At 36.8% G+C, this 22,888-nt stretch overlaps 1 long non-coding RNA gene across 1 annotated transcript; it reads left to right on the top strand.

The window, feature by feature from the left end:
* Positions 1-1,716: 1,716 nt before the first annotated feature.
* Positions 1,717-12,144, top strand: LOC123379665. The gene is made up of 4 exons (XR_006584423.1): positions 1,717-1,948; positions 3,573-3,671; positions 10,050-10,237; positions 11,402-12,144. It is a non-coding gene; the product is annotated as an uncharacterized LOC123379665 (long non-coding RNA).
* Positions 12,145-22,888: the final 10,744 nt, after the last annotated feature.

Here is a 22,888-nt window from a genome sequence, read left to right as displayed (position 1 = left end):
CCACGGACCATAAGTCCATGTACGCTATAGGCTTGGGTCACTTCTTTTTACACTCAAAGTAGATGACTAGATTCACTGTTTGGAGATCTGCCCATCGGGAGAATTTTCTCTCACCGTTGTCTTTCAAGACCATCTGAGTGAAGCTGTTCTATAGATGCCATCCTTGTTCAGCTTGCACCCACCATCCGAGCCAACAAATCTGTATTAATCAGAGTTCCCCAGTGTCCAAAAACATGTTCCTCATTTCCATCTGAGATCTCATCAGAAGTACCTTTAACATCTTTTTATATATATATGTGTGTTTATATTTTTCCTTTAACATTTATATATCTACCAACATCCTCTTTATGATGATACACTAAGATGAGAGAAGCTTTCTCTCTAGCTCCCCTCTTTTCTTTTTGAGCTCTTACCAGAATTGCCTTTAACATCTGTATTTCCACCAACATTCTTTTCAAGGAATTCTATCAACACACTCAACTTCTTCCAGCCTCTGTACAATGCCCAGTTCCAAAGCCCGTTCCCCATTTTTGGGTATATTTTTACAGCAGAAACCCACTTCTTATTACGAAAACCTATTTATTTGTTGGGGTTGTCATAGCAAAGTACCATAGACTGGGAGCAATTTATTTTCTCACGGTTGTAGAGGCTAGAACTCTGAGATCAAGGTGCCAGCAAGTTTGTCTTCCTCTGAGGCCTCTCCTTTGCTGGTGGATGGCTGGCCATCCTCTGTTATCTTCATACCCTCTGTACCGGTCTATGTCTTAATCTCCTCTTCTTATGATGACACCAGTCATATTAGATTAGGGCCCATCCTAGTAACTTCACTTTGCTTAAATTACCTCTTTAAAGACCCTATGTCCACGTATATACACTTCTTGGGGTATTGGGAGTTAGGACTTCAACATCTGAATTTCAGGGGGACATAATTCCCCAGCCTACAACACCATCCATGAATCAAGTTCAGAGATTTTCTTCCTCCTTTAACTGATCATCAGGATTCCCCTTATGACTGTAAGCTGGGAGAAGTTTTCTAAACCAAGGCCAGTAACTGCTTTCGTTGGGCATTCAAATCTCTCTGAAGTTCAGCTCCTCTATTAAATGCTAGGCTTGAGCCTGGGTTTTCTTCAATCCTACCAAGAGAGCTGATGAGAGCTTCTTTGCACACAACCCAAAAGGCCCTCAGGGTTTTACATCTGGCTTTGTATTGCCAGTTCTTTGCCCAGAGCTATTTATTATCTTTTTGTAGCTTGCTAATGGTGTCTAGTAATAGTTAGTCCATAGCTAGTAGCTACTGTTTTCTCCAAACTTCCTCAAAGCCTGAAACAGGTGCACTCACTTTTACCAGCCCACCCTCCCAATTTACTGCCCATTAAAGTTACAATATGATCAACACCTGTGCGCCGGAGGCTGCCTGTGTACCACCTATCACTCTTGGACTTTCCACTGCCAGTTGTTCAGTGAATGAGCTAGCCTCAAATCCTAACTTGTCAGCAACTTTCACAAGACCATTCTTAACACCAACTGTCACACGTCGATTTCTCCAGAAGCATTTGCTGAGATGGAACTTAGGGTACGCAGTGCTTTTTAGGAAACAACCCCCGTAAAGGCAAGGGGGTTGCGGCAGGACCGGGCAGAGAAAGAAGCTGAACCGAGATATAAGCCTGGCAGTGTCTTGGCAAACCTGGAAAACCTGGAAGGCAAGTCTGCAGTGAGTACATAAGGCCAAAGGGCCAGGCCTTTAGAACCTGCCTCGCTCAGTTAACCAGGTGTGGATGTGAGCTGCTGCCCCGGGAGGGGCGTGACCTCAGGTAATGAGCTCTCTGCAGCTGAAGTATATAATGAGGTTGCCGAGAGCTGGAGGCCGCTTGCAGATTTCAGTGGATGCCTCTGGCAGCGGCTCCTTTCTTGAAGAGGATCCTGGCGGGAACCTCCAAGTCCGGCAAAGGTACATGTGTGTTTCCTGAGCGTATACCTCAGAAGTGGAATTGCTAAGGGATAGAATATGTGCAGCTCTGGCTTTAGCGCGTAACGCCAAACTCTCTTCCAAAGTAGTTGTTCTATTTGCACCCGCATGAAGGTATCCGAGAGTTTTTAGTTACCTCATTTCTTTCTTAACACTTGGTATGGTCCGTTGTTTTTCTTTTAGTTGCTTTGGTGGGTCTGTAATGGTGTTATAATTTGGTATTAATTTGTCTACCAACATGGATAAAGTCTTGGTGAAGTGGCTATTTAAGAACTTTGTCCATTTAAAGGAAATCGTGTTGTATTTGGTCTATAAGCCCTTTGTTGGATATATGTGTGTGTGTGTGTGTGTGTATAAAACTACCCTTTTTTTTCCTTTTACTCAGGAGGATTGAATGGTATATATTGATCAAGATAAGTTTTAATTTTTATGGAATTTGATTTATTGGTCTATAAAGATAATCCTTCTTGTGTTTCATTTAGAAAGGCTTTTCTATCCTACTGTCATAAATATATTTTCGTATATCATCTGCTAGTTCTATGGACCTGCAACTCACTTAGAATTAATTTTTGTGTATTATAGGAGTATAAAAGAGTGTATAAAAGTGTTTCTAAAAATTCTTATCCATATGGAGCTACTTTTATCCCAGCACAATTAGCTGAAAAGACTGGGTTATTTCCGTACTACTCTATAATGCAAACTCCTATTTAGAAAGGCTAGGTTTTACTATAGAAACAAATAATTCCCAAATCTTTGAAGCTTTAAGCCTCAAAGTTTATTTCTGATACTCATTGTCTGTCATGGCTGGGCTGTGGCTTCATGCTACAACCTCTATCTGAAACATAGCTGGTCTTTGTGGCAGAGGAGAGAGGATGAGGGAAACACAGATTGATTTTTAAACCATATTTCCTGAAGTGATGCTAACCTCCTATCCCATTGACCATAGCTAGAATGTGTCCGACAGGTCGACAACTTTGTGTACATATTACCTTCTGCAGGGAGGGCCTGCAAATTTTAGTGAATACTAATGCATGAAACCACACACCATTGCACTAAAACAAGTATCTATGAACCTTATAGCTTCTTCTCTATTTCCTAGTCAATATTTGAACCAATATCACACTCTTAATCACTAGAACTTTATAAGTTTCCATAATCAGTACAATGGTCTTCTCACCTTGTTCAGGAATGTCTTGTCTATTCTTGACCTATTGCATGTGTGTGTGTGTGTGTGTGTGTGTGTTTTAATACTTGACAAGTGTCACAGGAAAAACGGGTTGTAGTTTGGGGTTTTATTGGCTTTATGACTTTATGAAGTGAAATTATTCATTGTTTCAGTTTGAGGAGAATCATGAACTTTGTCTACTCACAAAGTTAGCACATTCTAAAAATACACTTTTGTTTATTACCACATAGTAGAAGTACTGAGGTTTACAATTAACACGGGATCCCATCCTTCTTAGATATCAGAGGATTGAGGGAAAAGTTGTAAGAGTTTGTCAGTAGTTCAGAGCACAGGGTATGATGGAAGACTATAGCAAATTACCTGTTTGAGTCCAAAAATATTATTCATCATGTACTCAAAACATTTTGCTATGTATTCTAGGAAGTATCAGTGTTGAATTTTAAACTCTAGAAGGAACAGAATATAATGCACCAAGTGGTAAATGCTTTGAAGAAGCAACAGATGTAGTTCTAAAAGAAGGTGAGTGGGAAATAATGCTTGCACTATTGAAATCAAAGAAGCCGTCGTAGAGGAACTAGGGTTTGATGAGGGGCCTGAAGCAAAATTAATAATTGGGTAGAAAGGCATTCGAGGTCTTACACGGTAATGATGCCTCATCACTACTTCTCATTGATTCATTGGGCTTCTTTCAGAAGTTCTATATACTATTCTGATAGTCTGGCCCTTTAAATTTCAGGTTTTATTTTTATTTCAGGTGACATTCTGGGAAAGGGAAAAGTATAACAGCTGCATTTTATTATAATGAGAACAAGTTCATAAAAGGATACATAATTAGGCATTTACAATTTTGTTCACTGAATTTCAAATCCTACTCAGAAAACCCATTAGAAGTGAATTAGGAATTTAAAATTTTTTGCAGAGTTTTTTGTTGTTGTTGTTTATTTACTCTTTGCTTTGGGAATTAATTGCAAAGTCTTATATTAATAGAACATTAAGGGCAAGTTTTCTAAATGTGTAAGTCAAAAAATTCCAAGTTATGTTTCCTTCAGTAACTGTAACTAATCTCTTTGTGCAAATAATAAAGCAACAAAATTAATATGATACACCGTTGTGCAAAATGAATATAAAAGCTGATTTATAGTCAAAGTATGGTGAACATGATTGCATTTTAAAATCTGGTGTTTTTAAAGTCCTGACTTAAAATTTGAATGACTGGGGAATTTTATAGTGTATTTTCATACGTAAATCACTTTGTTTAACCTATTTAAAAATCACCTGTTTATTTCAATATCACCTCAGTAGATTTTAGGTGTCTCTGAAATTTATCATTGAATATTTAAACAACTATTTGCTTTTATCTAAACATAATTTTAGCATGATAAAATCAATTTTTACATTGGTCATAATGTTTTGAGATTATATTTGAGGTCTGTTGATAGTTCTCTTTATAACATAGGTATAAAAAAACCCTCTTTTTTAATATTTATTTTGGAGAGTGCGAATGAACACAAAAGAGGGAGGGGCAGAGAAAGGGGGACAGAGGATCTGAAGCAGGCTCTATGCTGAGAGCAGAGAGCCCAATGTGAGGCTTGAACTCACGAACCGTGAGATCATGACCTGAGCTGAAGTCAGATGCCTAACTGACTGAGCCAGCCAGGTGCTCCAAAAAAAAAAATAAAAAAATAAAAATAAAAATAAATAAAACAAAAATCTTGACTCAAAACCAGATTATCTACACCTAGGAGGGCAGATTGAATCAAGTTTTTTGGTAATATTATAGATTTAGTTTCCATACATGCTAACTGGAGTGTTTTTGTTTTTGTAGTTTTTTTTTCTTCTTGAGTGTTTTAACAACCATGTTTTACACAACTATTCTGGTGAAATATTTTATCAGTGTCTGCTATTGATTTTAATAGAAACTAGCAAGAGATTGTAAAAAATTCAGTAAAGGGGTGCCTAAGTGGCCCAGTAGGTTTGAGCTTCTGACTCTTGATTTTTGGCTCAAGTCATGATCCCAGGGTCCTGGAATCCAGCTCCACTTTGGGCTCCTACTGAGTGTGATGTCTGCTTGAGATTCTCTCCCTCTCTCTCTCTGCCCCTCTCCCCCACTCATATGTGTGTTCTCTTTCTAAAATTTAAAAAGAAAATCCTGTAAAAAAAAAAAATATATATATTTATTACTAAGCAAAACCTAATAAAGTATATGCCTAACAAAATTATAAATAGATCATTCTTAAATACAAAATTCCTGATTAATAATGCAAAATATTAGTAAACACAGGGGGTGGGCACAAAAAAAGGATCCATCAGGCTGAAAGATGTGAGGCAATAATCTTCTGCTTAAAAATAATTAATCTTGGCTTTCTTGTCCCCTGGCAAGAACCTTGCCTGGTTTTGGTATTGGGTAATTTATATTTTTAACTTCCTTTGGTTATTTATCTGCATTTTGTTTCTACTTTCACCATTAAATATTCTACGTCTAGCTTTTTTCATGATATTCTGAAGTTGATGTTCTTTTGTAGTTTGAGAATTTAAATCATAAATGGGTGTTAAACTTTTTTTTAATGCTTTTTCTTCATCTATTGAAATGATTGGATGTATTGGTTCTTTATTAAGGTGTTAAATTTTCAGATTTTTTTTCTTTTTTTTAATTTTAGAGAGTGTGAGTAGGGGAGAGGGGCAGAGGAAGAAGAGAATCTCAAGCAGACTCCAGGCTCAGCTGGAGCCTGTGGTGCCCAATGTGAGGCTTGATCCCATGACCTTGAGATCATGACCTGAGCTGAAACCAAGAGTTGGATAGTCAACCAACTGAGCCACCCAGGTGCCCCTAAATTTTCAGATGTTAAACCAATCTTGCATCCTAGAGATAACTCCCACTTAATCATAATGTATAATACTTCTTAATATGTTGCTGAATTTATATGTTGTTACATTTTGATGTCCAAATTCATGAATAATATTGATCTCTAATTTTTTTCATGAATTCTTTGGCTGGCTTTTGTATCAGGGTAATACTGAATTCATAGAATGAACTAGACAGTGTTTCCTCCTCTACTTTTTGGGAAGAGTTTATGAAGGATTGGTATTTCTAAGTTCTTGATAGAATTCCCTACTCAAGCCATTTGGTCTTGAGCTTTTCTTTGTGAGATTTGTAATTAATAATTCAATCTTATTTATTAAAAGTGTATTTAGGCTTCTGCCTGAATCAATGTAAGAGAATATCTAGTTCATTGAAGCTGTCTAATTTTTTGACAAAGTTATAACATCCCATCCCTTACAATTCTTTTAATTTCTGTAAGCTGTGAAATGATGTTTCCTCTTTCATTTCCAGTTTTGATAATTTTTATCTTTTATTTTTCCTTTGGTTTGTGTAGTAGGTTTGTCAGATTTTTTTTATTTCAAAAAAAATTCTTGGTGTAATCAATTCCAATGTTCTGTTTTATATTCTATTGGTTTCCACATTAATATTATTTCCTTCTGATGTGTTAGGCTTAGTTATTTTTCTTCTAGATTTTTGAAGTAGATTCTTAGGTTATAAAATTTTTTTCCCCCTGGGATATAATTCACAGAACAAAACTTATTATTTTAAGGTGTATGATTTAGCAGGTTTTATTTAACATCTTCACTATTGTATGTAATCATCAGTACTATCTAATTCCAGAACACTTCCTTTGGCCCAAAATGAAGCACCAAATCTATTAGTCGCAATTTTTCCCTCTTCACAAATTACTGAAAAATCACTTATCTACTGTCTAGGTCTCTGGATTTTCCCATTTTATACATTTTTATATAAATGGAATTATACAATATGTGGCCTTCTGTGTCTGGCTTTCTTTCACTTAGCATAATGCTTTCAAGGTTTATCCATATTGCACATATCTGTAATTTATTTATCTTTATGGCTTCATATTCCATTGTATAGATATATCACATTTTGTATATCCGTGCATCATTTGGATATTTGGGTGGTTTCTATCACTGGCTGTTATGAGTAATGCTACTATGAATATTCATGTTAAAATTTTTGTGTGAACATCTATTTTCAACTCACTTGGGTATACATCTAGGAATGGGATTGCTGTGTCCTGTATTAATCCTATGTTTAAAGTTCGGAGGAATGGAGAAACTGTCTTCACCATGGCAGGTTATTTTTTTCGTCTATTGGCATTTAAAGACCTTAAGTTTTCCTAAACGCTGCTTTAGTTGCAGTGTTTAGTGTTTGGTATCATAATGATACACTTTGATTTTTCCTCCCTTTAAAAAAAAACTTTCTCATTTTTTTCATGGGTCCATGGGTTCTTTAAAAGTGTCCTTTAATATTTGTGGTTATCCAATCTGTTTCTACTGCTGGTACCTAATAATATGTTTACATTATAGTTAAAGTATATACTTGGCACTTTAATCCTTTAAATATGGACTTGTTTTAAAAATGTACTTAAAAAAAAATAAGGACTTGTTTTCTGGTCTATCATATTGTTTACCTTGGGACATGTATATTTGTGCTTTAAAAGATGTGTAGTTTATTGTTGGATGAAGTGTGCAATAGACAACCTGGTCCTACTTGTTGATAATCTTGAAGTCTTCTGTATCTTTGATCTTTCTAAGCATTCTATCATTTGAGAATGAGTCTTGAAGTCTTTATTACTGTTAAAGTGTCTATTTCTCTCACATTTTGTCAGTGTTTGCTTATTTTAGAGTTGTATTGTTGGATGTGTATATATTCATAATTCTTATATTTTTGATCTGTTATAAACTGTGGCCTTTTGTCTCTAGAAACAATTCAGTCTTTAAACTTATCTGACGTTAGTTTAGCCACTTAATCTGCTATAGTTACTGTTTGTAAGGTATATCTTCTTTCAACCTGTTCATATGATTGAATCTGAAGAGCATCTCTTACAGCATGTAACTCTTTATTATATTTTATCCAATCTGGCGATCTCTGCCTTTTTTGGAATGTTTAATTCATATTTATTATAATCCTTGATATGGTTATGTCTGTCATTTTGCTATTTGTCTTCTATATGTTCCATATCTTTTTGTTTACTGTCCTGTTATGTGTTATAATAGATATTTACTAACATACTGTTTAAATTTCTTTTGTTATCTTGTATACTATTCAATTATTAGTGGTTTCTGTAGGAGTCAGAATACGAATCTTGTTAATCCATAGCAGAATGTAATACTTGTTTAATTCCAGTACAACACAGAAACTTTAACATAGCTATATATTCTCTTCTGTTGTTCATGATGACCTTGTCGTATATATTACATATTTATATTTATAGGCACAAAGCACTGTTTCTAAATATTGTCTTAGATGATTAAGAACTAATTTAAGAAAGAGGATTGCTATCAATCTTATGGTTCCCCTCCATGTGATCAAATCGTTTTCCTCTTGCTGCTTTTAAGATTTTCTTCTGTTTTTGACTTTGAACAGTTCGATTTCATGTGTGTAAGTATGGTTTTTTTGTTTTTGTTTTTTAATTTCTCCAACCTGGAGTTTTTGGAGCTTCTTGGGTATATAAGTTAATGGTTTTCATCAAACATGGGGAGTTTTTTTGATATATTACTTCAAATATTCCTTCTGGCCCTTTCTGTTTCACTTTGCTTTCTGTGACTCCCATTTTTCACATATTGGTGTGTTTGATGGTGTTGCACAGGTTTTGGAGGCTGTTTTTTTGTCTTTCTCGTTTTTCAGATTAATTTTTCTTGGTCTATCTTCAAGTTTATTTCTTCTTCCACCACACCTATACTCTTGACCTCTGTAGTGATTTTTCATTTTGACTATTGCACTTTTCAATTAGACTTTAAATTGGTTCAACTGACGTTTTCTATTGGTGCCATTATCATCAAGCTTTCTTTAGTTCTTTTGAACATATTTGGAATAAGTTCAACATCCCGGCCCCCTCAGAGACCATTTCTGTTGACTTTTTTTTTTTTCCTGTGCATGTATCACACTTCCTGTTTTTTTATGGGTCTCGCATTTTTGCAAACTTGAAAACCACATTGCAGCAAATCTAGATTCTGAATCCCCCTCTTCTCAGCGGTGACTGTTACGGGTTTTCTTTTCTTTTTTAAATTTGTCTTGTTTAATACCTTGCACTGCCTAATCATAAAGAGTGTCTCTCTTCCTCAGTGTGTAGCTACTGATGCCTCTGTTCAGGTTTCTCTTTTATGTCCAAGCCTGACATCCTAGAGATGAATCATCATAGCTCAGTGAGGAGACCATGGCTGATCAAGTAAATCTTGAGTCAATAAATCTTCTATCTTTTTCAGTGGATTTGTGTGTGGATCAGGGTTTGCATTCAAAGTTCAGGCAGTTTATGAGGGTGCCTAGCTTTTAATTTTGCTTGGCCATCTCCTTTATCCTCTCTGGAGTAGGCCTTACATTCAGTCATATATAAATAGCTCAGAACTTCTCTGGTGTCTCCTGAGCATGTATACACTCTTGGGTATATGCATAACCCTCCAGACCACAGAGATGAGTGAATGCATTACAAAACTTTCTCTCTGGATATAACTCTTAAATTCCTGGCTAGTGTGATGGTTTTTGCTTGACATAGTGATATCAAAGCCTCTGAATGGTTGTGATGTTGGTGCCTCTTGAATCAACACCACTGAGATTGCTATTGTTTCAACAAGCCCTCTGGGGATGTCTTTTGCTCCAAGTCAAAAAGCACCTCTGGCAGGAAAAGTGTTTTCACAGCTTTCTTCAACTACTGAGCTGATAGAACTAGGATTGGGGTGGGATGAGAGAAATTTTAGTTTCAGGCTAAAACACCACAGAGTACCACTGTTTTTTAATCTGAGTTTTGGTTGTTTTCTCTTGAATTAAAGTTTCCGATTTGTTGTATGCCTTTGGTTGATTCTCAGAACTGAAATTTTTGTTTTTGATAGTTGTGTCAAGTTTTACCATGACTTTTTGGAGAGAATTTGCTGAGCATCTTAGCTATTCTAGGAGTCCTGCCTCTTCATCAGAAAAACCAAGTTTTCCCCAGCAGCCTATTGTAACTTCTAATTCTACATCATTGAATAAATCTGTGTCATATGGCTCTTCTTGGTGCAAGGGAAACTAGAGAGTAAAGGTAATTATTATTATTTTTTGTAAATTTATTTTGAGAGAGCACAAGTGGAAGGGCAGAGAGAGGGGAAGAATCCCAAGCAGGATCTACAGTCAGTGCAAAGCCTGATGTGGGGCTTGAACGCCCGACCTGTGAGATAATGACCTGAGCTGAAATCAGGAGTCAGACATCCAACTGACTGAGCCACCCACATGCCAGATAGGTAATTGGTTTTGGTAGCCGCTAGAGTGAAGACTGACAAGTGAGAAAATGTGTATTTAAAATGGGATTGGGGGCACCTGGGTAACTCATTTGGTTAAGATTTTGGCTCAGGTCATGATCTCCTGGCTTGCGAGTTCAAGCCCCAAGTTGGGCTCCATGCTGACACTGCAGACCCTTATAAGATTCTCTTTATGTTCACCTCTCTCTGCTCCCCCATGACTCTCTCTCTCTCTCTCTTTCTCTCTCAAAATAAATAAACTTACAAAATGCATTAAATTAGGGTTGGACTTAGACAATAGTATCTGTTACCCCAGTATAATTGCTGTTACCTTAAGTAGGAATTATTCTTTTTAAACTTTTATAGCAAAGGCAATTGGGTATCAATTTCTTTAGGAATCAAGCTCAGATATTTAGAGACAAAGGAAGTCTATTTTGTAAGGCATACATACTGGGATATTAAAGTACATTGGTTTTAATTTTTTTTAATGTTTATTTTTTGAGAGTAAGGGTGCGTGAGAGTGCAAGCACACAGGGGAAGAGAGAGAGAGAGAGGGAGACAGAGAATCTGAAGCAGGCTCCAGGCTCTGAGCTGTCAGCACAGGGCTGTCATGGGCTCAAACCCATGAACTGTGAGATCATGACCTGAGCTAAAGTAGGACGCTCAACCGACTGAGCCACCCAGATACCCCTAAACTATGTTGGTTTTACATTGGGTTTACCGTCTGCTAGTGTTGTAACTTTGGGTAAGCTACTTAACCTCTCTATTCTTCCATTTCTTCATATGTCAAACATGGGTAATAATTACTGATTCAAGAATTGTAACAAGAATTAAGTGCCTGTAAATTACCTTGCCTGGTGTGTGACTCACAGCTAGTGTTTAACAAATGTTTGTGCCTTGTGAATATAGGAAACTTTTTTAGAAAACCAAATCCAAGTTAATATGGAACTGTTTCTTTGTTCCCACAGAATATTTTCTAGTGATGATAAAATTGGAAGGGAGAATGCCTTAATTCTATATCAGCCATGGAGTTCTCTAAGGACTGGTTATATAGGCTATTCCATGTAGATCAATACTTGGCTTATGTACGACACTGAAACTGGGAAATCTACCAACTGATTTAGCTAAAGCGCTTTCCTTCTGGGACTGAGTCATGGAACCAACAACTATGGCTTGGAGCTGAAGGACGGCATTGTCTGAAGGCTGGAGAAATCACAGTGGATTACTTACTATTTGAAGTAGAAAAGAACAATAGGGATGTATTCAGCAGAAAACATTAATTAAAAAACATTGGGCTTTAGTCACTATATGTGTATGTACATATACATATATGGTATACATTTCTCATGGTGATCAAACACTAAATAGATTTCTGATATTACAAAATGAGAGTTCACTTATGGATAATTGGAAAGGAAATGAAAAAATAAATGAGATTTCATGAATATACTGAGAATAACTTGCAGTCAGAAAAATAAATCGGCATGTAGATATATATGCCATAATGCAATTTCATTTTCAATCAGCCAAAAGTAATTGATAAAATTAGTTATAGTGAAAGTAAGTCTTAATGATAATACCCTTTGTATTCACAATGAATTAATGATCACTGGAGATATCTACAAGTAATTCTGAAGACTTTCATAATACGTAGCAAAATTTTGGTCATGTTTTAGAAATGAAAAAAAAAAAAAAAAAAACCAGTGACAGAGTATACTCAAGAAAACTTCCACAATGAACCAGAGCTTTTGGTGATGAATCAGGAATAGAAATAAACTTTACTTCCAGTACAGCTTCATTTAAACATGAAGCAATGGGAACCATCTTCTGTTATGAATACTGCAGTTACTATAGTTCTTGCCAAATTTTTCACCCATTGCTTATTATCTCATTTTTCCAGAGAAGTGATGGCGGAACAGATCATTGTTGATGGTACAGATGGTGTGAATAAGTTTGCTCTTCTAAGGGGGTAGGAAAGGATAGGGATAGATGTACTTTGTGTACAACGACTAGCTCTTCATTGGGATGACGGCGATGGTATTCTTACAAGTGGCCTCCTCCGCAATTTAGGTCATTGTTAATGTTCTATATCTCTTGCATTCTCCTTGTTTCATTCCTGAAAACTGCTGACCACCTTTCCATTGCTTCGTTCCTACCTCCTAATAGCTGAATTGTAACTGCTCTGTTTCCTGATTACCTGAAACTGAGATCAGGATTGGTACCTAATAAATCCTCAAGCTCTGTACCAGCACTGTGTAGCCATATGGCAATTTCAGAAAAGCTAGTCAAAACCTATGAGAGGTAAAAAGGTACAGACTTTTCAGCAAAACTCATTACAAGGAAAAAGTCCTTAGTAAGACACATATCAATTGTGTCATGTTGCTGCAATTCCATTGTGTAGGTATGGCAGAAGTATAATTCTCTCTCAGGTTGAGTGGGGAATTGAGAAAGGTCCTATTCACTCTTCAGTGACCCTTTAAGACTTACAGGGGGTACACAGAGGCTATAAAGAAAAAGCAAAGAGATGACAACTGGTGCTGAAGTACAGAATGGAATAGGAATAATGAAAATGATAGTCTGAGAAACAGAATTTCTTAGATGTGTAGATGGTATTATACTTCACAGGATGTGTCATTTGGTAAAATGCCTCATGTCAAAGCATCTTGTAATGCTGTAAAATTCTTTGATATTAAGACCTTTGCGTGTAGGGACACTTGGGGATTGAATTCATTTGCAAATTTGTGCTATCCTGTGAATTCTGCGTAAGTGTGTATTTTAGGATTTGAACTCAAGGTAAAGGGATGGCTTAAAGATTCTTTGTTCTCTGTATGTATAGACTACAGATACTCCAGAGCCCACAACACACTAAGGACAAACAATGTTTCTGAGTTGACGAGCCCTGGAGGTAAACTATGTTTGAATTTCAGCTTCATCCCTTACTAGTTGTGCGATCTCTGGGTCATTCAGTTGGCCTCTTTCTGCCTCAGTGGCCTCGTTGTCCATTTAGGAATAATACGCAGCATCATTGACCTAGGATGTGCTAGGTCTCTAGTCCCAAATTTTAAAAACTACAAATAACCCTAGAAAGCATTCTGATATGTTCAATAGGCAGGAAATAAATTTGTCAGGAATGTGAAATATTATGATAGATTCAATTTGAAGCCAGTGTCTACATCTAGATTAATCAACAGGGCAGTGGGATGACCTATAAATGCTTGGTGGCTCTAAATCAACTCCCAAGGTTAGGATGGGGAAGTATTCTCCATAAGGATTGGAGTGCTGATCCCCTTATTGGATGGAAAATAGGAGTTTCTACTCTAAGGCTTTGGTAGGATTAATTTGAATGTTTTAAAGACAAGTACATTCTCTGTGCATCAAATCTGTGAGGTGATCCTAGACATTTGGGTGGCTGAAGAGCCAGTCAGTGGTAGTCCTCATCTTAAGATTATCATTCTCTTCAGCAGACAGCATTTGCTTCCTTCCTCTTTTGCTTACTAAAAATACAAGTATGAAGTGAATTTGGGAATGAAATAATCACTTTTGTCAAGTTCTTTTGTTAGCTCTCTCAACACAATAGCCTAATGTTAGATGTAGATCTGTGTTTAGCACAAAAAAATGCTATTTTAATTGAATATGTTTGACTTTACAAACTCCATGTAAATAGTAGTTTCTACAAAGATTCATAATCCTTGACAAACTAGACTTCAAAGTGCATTATCGTAGAGTTGATTGCATTTGCCTGCAGACGTAGTGTGTTATAAGTTAAGGGCTTAGCAAAAATATGTATATAAATATAGCTAATTATTTAAATATAGCAGTTTATTGCCTTTCAAATAACCCAGTTTTCACGGAGTGGGCCTTTTTTATCCATTCATTGAATATTGGAGATAGTAGTATGTATGTGTGCATACACAAACACAACTAAAGCAAATTGTATCACAATTGTGACTTAAAACTAACATACCATCTAATATAATGTCAACTTAACTGTAAGTTATAATTTTGTTTCATATTAAATTTAATAAATTTGTCCATTTTTGAGACCTGTGTAGTGTGACTGCTAAGTTTCAGATACTTTCTAGGGGACTTGAAGGAATAAAATGAAAAACATCCTTTCCTATACTAGAGGAACTCAGACAAACATATAAGCTAAAGTAAAATCCAGAGACTGAATATCAGCCACAATCAAAGACTTTATAATTATATGTGTATGAGCATATATGTGTGTGCGTTTTGAAATTTTAAATGCAAATGAATGTGTGGACACCTATACTTTTTTTTTTTTTTTTTTTTTTTTGGCAGGGGGAAGTTAAACTAGTGTCTTTAAACAAGGTTGACAATGTCCAGCTCATTTTCTTACTATTCTCATGATAAATGCATTTATCTCACTGATTTAAGAAATATTACAGTTCTGTAACTTTGTCATTTTGTTCACAGCTTTCATGGCTCTTAATACTCAACAAAAACTCACAAAAATACTTGCTGTCATTAGCATAGACATATAATACAAAAGCTCCAGAATATTTCCAATAGCATGGCTAATGCAAACAAAACATAGAATGCATTTGAGCCTTTGTGAGCTAGGGAATTAAAGGATAAGCAGAAAGATTAAAAAGGGACACCTGAGATACTGATATTAATAAATATATAAATGGAAGAGAGAATTTGAGCCTCTATTTTTATCTCTGAAAGGATTAATTTGTAAATAATTTCTACAGAGAATTTTATTTTCATGGCTCACCACAGTATCATGCCTTTTTTTTTTTTTTTTCTCCCATAATTAGATCAAAGCCTAAATGCCCATGGATGGGCCTTGTAGGAGGAAATGAAGATTGTAATTGCTATATTATTAGCCTATTCTGCTATCATGCATCATTTTAAATTAGGAAAAATGCAATATTGACATTAGCTGTTTTAAATTGTATGCATTTAAAAAATTACAAATATCAGCATTATGTGTTCAATAATCAAATTACACAGGTGGTTTTATACATGGGTAGACACATTTCAGATCATTGAAACTAATCAATGTAAGCAGAAGGCTGTAGGTGTAAGTGACCACTCAGTATGTAGGCCAGACTTTCTTTGTAGGCACTTGAGGGCAGTTATGTTTCCAGTTTGCCATTTGGTGTTTAAAAACAAACACAGCATTGCCAGGCGTGATGCTGAATGAGAATCTTTAAAGGAGTAATGAATAATTCAATTAAGCAGGACATGGCATGTAGATTTTTAAAAGCAATATTCAAATTAACATATTATCTCTACAGAAACATTTTTGCAGCTAAAACTTGCTAGATTTTCTACCAGCATGAATCATAAAATCTTCTCACCATTCATTGAGCAAGCTTTTATTGAATGCTTATTATGTCCCTTGTACCCAAATGGCTCCTCATTAGAGATGAAAAGAAAAGACACTGTTCTTCTCCTTAAAGGCTTTACATTCAGTATGGTGAAACAGAATGAATATATATCCTTACTGTCACCTTTCATGAATTCCCTGAGGCATTTGGTTTTCTGGACATTTTCTGTACCATTTAATGCTATTCCCTTATCGGACTCTCTTCCTGTCACTCCTTTCTTTCACATTACTGGCAAGCTGTTGACAAGTATTTCTATACAAAGCTGTAATAAACATTTATAGAAAATATTTGTCTTCCAAGAAAAAGGTTTCTGAGTGTAGATGGCTTGTTGCTCCCATATTCCACTGCATGTGCATGGACAAAACTTTGGAGAAGGCCAGGCAGACACTTTCAGCTCTACCTTGGGCTAATAGCTCTCCTGCTTCTCTGTTGGCAGAGTTCCCACCTCCAGCAGCTCAGGCTGAGATGGTTTTATTTTCTCTTTTCCAGAAGAACAGAGGCCTCCCAGCAACCTGCTTGGCACAGTCTCCACTCAATGTGCACACACAGCAGGAATCCATTCTGATTTTGTCAGGGAGAGAGGAACTGAGTCACATCATGTACATCAGCCTTAGTATTTCCTTCTCTGTATAACTTTTTGTTTCTTGGCTAGAAAGTAGCTCTCCCACTGGGTCCTGCAAAGGCCACTCATGTCTTTCAGATTATCTTACTATCATACTTCCACCTGTCATATTAAATCTCTAATTTTTAGACCTCTGGTAACTAATACATTTACAGAGCAGTGCATCTCAAACTTTAGTGAACATGGAAATGTGGAGAACGTATTAGGACACTAAGTCTTGATTTCCACCCCAGAGACTCTGATTCAGTATATCAGAAGGGGATCAAGGGTTGAATTGGGTTTCTAAGAACCTTCCAGGTCATGCTTTTCCATGGACTGCTCATTCAGCAGCACTGTATGGAGTGATTAAGATGTTAGAATACAAATATTTTGTGAGGCCCGAAAGAAGTGATGAGTTTTACCTATTGCTTTCAGAATACAGTCAAAGAAGAATAGGTACTTAAGCTGAGTGATGAGCAATGATGAGCTATTCTTCAGGCCTAGCATAGAAAAGTGGACATGTGCAGGAGAAGGGCCTTCCAGTAGGTTGAGCAGGGTAGGCATGGGTATAAATGGGTAAATTAAGGAGATGAAAAGAACTTTGCATGGCTGGAGGGTAGAACATATGTGAATAGAGGTGGGGCCAGATCATGAATGATACTCAGTTATATTTTAAATGTTTTTTTAGGTAACATGTAGGCAATGAAATATTACCTTTTAGAAAGATTTACAGTAGTATGTAAGCTGCATCAAGATGGTACAAGACTGGATGCAGGAGGAACAGAAGAAAAATAATTACAGTAATCCAGGTAGAGGATGGTGAGGACTTGAATAAGAATAGTAAACAGCAGGGAAGGAATCAATAAACCAGAGAGGAAAACCATTCAGGTGACTGATTAGATGAAGCCAGTTTGGTATAGAATGTGTATCTGATCTTGAAGAATATTGGCACAATTAACCGACAAGGTAATTGTTGCAGGAGAAATCATAGGTTTAATGGCAAGTGGGGAGGGAAAGTTGAACTGATGGAGTTTGTTTTGGAGATGCAGAGTCTAAGCTTCCTGGGCATATGTAGATCTAGAACTCAAAGTAATTTGAGCTAAAGATACAAATTTTGGGCTCATAATTTAGACATTAGATAGCTGTTTTTGGAATCATGGGATTAAGTGAGATAACCTTTATATGCATGAAGAACATGGAAAATAGGGCAGGTTATTAGGAGAGAAAAATCTATGGTACTTCCATAGTTATAAAAATTAAAAAAGAAAAATGGGGGCACTGAGAAAGAGGATCTCACCATGGATACAGAGAAGGTTTAATTAAAGAGATAAAAGGAGAACTGGGGAAACAGTAACACGTAAGCTAAAGAAAGAAACTCAGAGATGAGATGCAAATGGCTCAGACACCAAATACAATGGGTATTGAAAGGAGTCTTGGATTTTGCAATTAGGAGATCATTGGTAACTCTAGTGAGGGTTCTATCAGAAGTGATAGACATGGAAATATCATCTAAGTAACCAAAAGACTTAATAAAAGTGAAGAATTTGACAGAGTACCAACTTTTCTTTCTAGATGAGGGCTTGAGCTTGATTAGAAAGCAAAGAAAGTAGATGTATTTCCTTGATTGAATACCTTCAATCAGCACCTTGAATCAGCATAATAACCGATAAGTTGAATCCATTAGGTAACCAAGACTGGTGACAAATCAGAGGTTAAAAAAAAAAAGACACCATGAGTCTGATGTAGAAGGTTCACAGGAAGACCTAAATCACAAGGAGGAGGGGATGGCTGTCAGGGAGATGGAGAGGAACCCCCAGTAAGCAATGACTACTTCCAAACACTTCCAGCTAAAAATATGTGATCAAAGCTTCTGAGAACCCTGTCTCAGAAGCCTGATTTTTGTAACCAAAACTTGGTAATTAGTAGTTGAAAACCACATTCATTGTCTGAAAACCACCCACGAGTACTTTGACATTTATTATACATAGGAGAATATACAACCTTGATCTAAACCGAAATGAAAAGGAAACAACAGCCATTTGCAACAGTTTCAATCAAGTTTCTCCAAACATCAGGCTACTGAGGGATATAGCCAAGTCCAATAAATAGTCTCTTGAATAAAAGTTTGTTGCATTAAGAAAAAAATCTGTTCCTGATTTTATATGCATGAAACCAGTGTTCCTAACTGCTTAAAATGGCTTTCCTTCATTGTACTTCCCATGAGAAGAATACTTAAACTATTTTTTTATAGTTGCTTCTTAGAAATTATCCTTTATAAGATATAATGGATAAGAAAGTGACATTAGAATGACTTGATGTATTGAGTGCTGGTCTGATAAATGGGTGATGGCACATCATCAAGAGAAATAGATGGAAGACCTACCTAACCTAGTGAAAAAAAATTGAAGTTTCCTATCTGTACTGAGGAATATTACATTCTTATTGAGAATATAATTAGCCTTTATTGAGGGGGAAAAATATGGAGAGACTTGCCTACCTAGCTTTGATCGTGCCATCCATACCCTGGTTCAACAATTCATCGGCTCCATTACCCACAGCTCTTTTTTTTTTTTTTTTTTTTTTGTGTGTGTGTGTGTGTGGTGCCCTTTTATTTTTTTTTATTTTTTTATATATGAAATTTATTGACAAATTGGTTTCCATACAACACCCAGTGCTCATCCCAAAAGGTGCCCTCCTCAATACCCATCACCCACCCTCTCCTCCCTCCCACCCCCCATCAACCCTCAGTTTGTTCTCAGTTTTTAACAGTCTCTTATGCTTTGGCTCTCTCCCACTCTAACCTCTTTTTTTTTTTTTTTTCCTTCCCCTCCCCCATGGGTTCCTGTTAAGTTTCTCAGGATCCACATAAGAGTGAAACCATATGGTATCTGTCTTTCTCTGTATGGCTTATTTCACTTAGCATCACACTCTCCAGTTCCATCCACGTTGCTACAAAAGGCCATATTTCATTTTTTCTCATTGCCACGTAGTACTCCATTGTGTATATAAACCACAATTTCTTTACCCATTCATCAGTTGATGGACATTTAGGCTCTTTCCATAATTTGGCTATTGTTGAGAGTGCTGCTATGAACATTGGGGTACAAGTGGCCCTATGCATCAGTCCTCCTGTATCCCTTGGATAAATTCATAGCAGTGCTATTGCTGGGTCATAGGGTAGGTCTATTTTTAATTTTCTGAGGAACCTCCACACTGCTTTCCAGAGCGGCTGCACAAATTTGCATTCCCACCAACAGTGCAAGAGGGTTCCCGTTTCTCCACATCCTCTCCAGCATCTATAGTCTCCTGATTTGTTCATTTTGGCCACTCTGACTGGCGTGAGGTGATACCTGAGTGTGGTTTTGATTTGTATTTCCCTGATAAGGAGCGACGCTGAACATCTTTTCATGTGCCTGTTGGCCATCCGGATGTCTTCTTTAGAGAAGTGTCTATTCATGTTATCTGCCCATTTCTTCACTGGGTTATTTGTTTTTCGGGTGTGGAGTTTGGTGAGCTCTTTATAGATTTTGGATACTAGCCCTTTGTCCGATATGTCATTTGCGAATATCTTTTCCCATTCCGTTGGTTGCCTTTTAGTTTTGTTGGTTGTTGCCTTTGCTGTGCAGAAGCTTTTTATCTTCATAAGGTCCCAGTAATTCACTTTTGCTTTTAATTCCCTTGCCTTTGGGGATGTGTCGAGTAAGAGATTGCTACGGCTGAGGTCAGAGAGGTCTTTTCCTGCTTTCTCCTCTAAGGTTTTGATGGTTTCCTGTCTCACATTTAGGTCCTTTCTCCATTTTGAGTTTATTTTTGTGAATGGTGTGAGAAAGTGGTCTAGTTTCAACCTTCTGCATGTTGCTGTCCAGTTCTCCCAGCACCATTTGTTAAAGAGGCTGTCTTTTTTCCATTGGATGTTCTTTCCTGCTTTGTCAAAGATGAGTTGGCCATACGTTTGTGGGTCTAGTTCTGGGGTTTCTATTCTATTCCATTGGTCTATGTGTCTGTGTTTGTGCCAATACCATGCTGTCTTGATGATGACAGCTTTGTAGTAGAGGCTAAAGTCTGGGATTGTGATGCCTCCTGCTTTGGTCTTCTTCTTCAAAATTCCTTTGGCTATTCGGGGCCTTTTGTGGTTCCATATGAATTTTAGGATTGCTTGTTCTCGTTTCGAGAAGAATGCTGGTGCAATTTTGATTGGGATTGCATTGAATGTGTAGATAGTTTTGGGTAGTATTGACATTTTGACAATATTTATTTTTCTAATCCATGAGCAGGGAATGTCTTTCCATTTCTTTAAATCTTCTTCAGTTTTCTTCATAAGCTTTCTATAGTTTTCAGCATACAGATCCTTTACATCTTTGGTTAGATTTATTCCTAGGTATTTTATGCTTCTTGGTGCAATTGTGAATGGGATCAGTTTCTTTATTTGTCTTTCTGTTGCTTCATTGTTAGTGTATAAGAATGCAACTGATTTCTGTACATTGATTTTGTATCCTGCAACTTTGCTGAATTCCTGTATCAGTTCTAGCAGACTTTTGGTGGAGTCTATCGGATTTTCCATGTATAATATCATGTCATCTGCAAAAAGCGAAAGCTTGACTTCATCTTTGCCAACTTTGATGCCTTTGATTTCCTTTTGTTGTCTGATTGCTGATGCTAGAACTTCCAGCACTATGTTAAACAGCAGCGGTGAGAGTGGGCATCCTTGTCGTGTTCCTGATCTCAGGGAAAAAGCTCTCAGTTTTTCCCCGTTGAGGATGATGTTAGCTGTGGGCTTTTCATAAATGGCTTTTATGATCTTTAAGTATGTTCCTTCTATCCCGCCACAGCTCTTTCTTAAACTGAATGTCTCAGTAGCGTTTCAGGTGTTAACAGAGCTTTCTTAAAAAGGGAGATTCTGTATAACTTAATCCCTGTGTATTAGTTTACTAGTGTTGCTGTAACAAAGTACCACAGATTGGGTGGTTGAAACAATGGAAACGTACTTTCTCACAGTTCTGGAGGCTGGAAGCCTGAAATCAAGGTTTTGGTAGGTTGGTTCTCTCCAAGACTTCTCTGATCTTCCTTCCTTATGTACCTCTGTCCACATATCCTGTTCTAATTAGGACACAAGTCATATTGGATCATTGCCTACCCTAATGACCTTATTGGAACTCTACCTCCAAATATCACATTTTGAGGTGCTGCATAATAGGACTTCAACATATGTACTTTTGGGGAGAACACAACTTGTCCTCTAACATGCTTTATTAATTATTACTTCATAACAATATTATGACAAACCTTGAGATTTAAAATAACACATTATCTCACAGTTTGTATGGATTGGAAATCTGGGCATAGTTCAGCTGGGTCATCTATAGACTGTGATCAGATTATCATTCAGGGATGGGTCTCATCTCTAGGCTCTCCTGGGGAGGTATCTGCTTCCAAGCTCATGTAGTGGTTGGCAGAATTCAGTTGCTTGTGGCCCGTTGGACTCTGCTGTCTCCAGAGGCGACTTTCATTACCTTGCCACAGAAGTATCCCCGAAGTGGTCAATTGGCGTCTTCAAAATCAAAAGGATATCCCCTAGCAAGACTTAGGTTACAGTCTTATTGTGTAAAGGAACCATGGCAGTGCCATCCCATCACCTTTGCCAAATTACAATGGTTAAAAGCAAGTCACTTACTTTGCTTACCCTCAACAGGAGAGAGTTACACAAGGATTTAAATACCAGGAGGTGACGATCATGGGGCCACTTTAGATTCTTTCTACTGCAACCCTTCCTTTAGAGAGTTAAAATGTTTAACACACATTAAAGGCTTTGGAGACACCATATGGGAATAGTCTATTAGACTTTCAGGTTACAGTATACTCCTTATCTCTGCACATAAGACCTTCAACAATTTGCTTCCAACCTACTTCTCTCTCTCTCTCTCTCTACTTACATACTTCTTATATAGGCATCTCATTTTATTGTACTTTGCTTTATTACATTTTGCAGATATCATGTTTTTTTTTAATTAAAAGTTTATGGCAATTCAGCATCAAACAAATTTATTGGCACCATATTTATGACATCATTTTCTCACTTTGTGTGTCTTACAATTTGGTAATTCTTGCAGTAGTTGAAGTTTTTTATATGTTTTATGGTGATCTGTAGTGAGTGATTATGACTTGCTGAAAGCTTAGGTGATGGTTAGCATCTTTTAATAGTATTTTTTTAAAAGTTTATTTCTTTTGAGAGAGAATGAGTGGGGGATGGGCAGAGAGAGAGGGAGAGGGTGAATCTCAAGCAGGCTCAGAGCTGTCAGCACAGAGCCTGACATGGGTTCCATCTCACAAACCATGAGATCATGACCTGAGCCTAAATCAGGGTCAGATTCTTAACCAACTGAGCCAACAAGGTACCCCGAGTACAGTATTATTTTAAATTAAGGTATGTATATTGTTTTTTCAGACACACAGTTATTGTACACTTAATAGACTACTATATAGTGTAAGCATAACTT

This window comes from Felis catus, chromosome C1 (assembly GCF_018350175.1).
Source record: "Felis catus isolate Fca126 chromosome C1, F.catus_Fca126_mat1.0, whole genome shotgun sequence".
Lineage (NCBI taxonomy): Eukaryota > Metazoa > Chordata > Mammalia > Carnivora > Felidae > Felis > Felis catus.
This window is presented reverse-complemented; position numbering and strand designations above follow the sequence as displayed.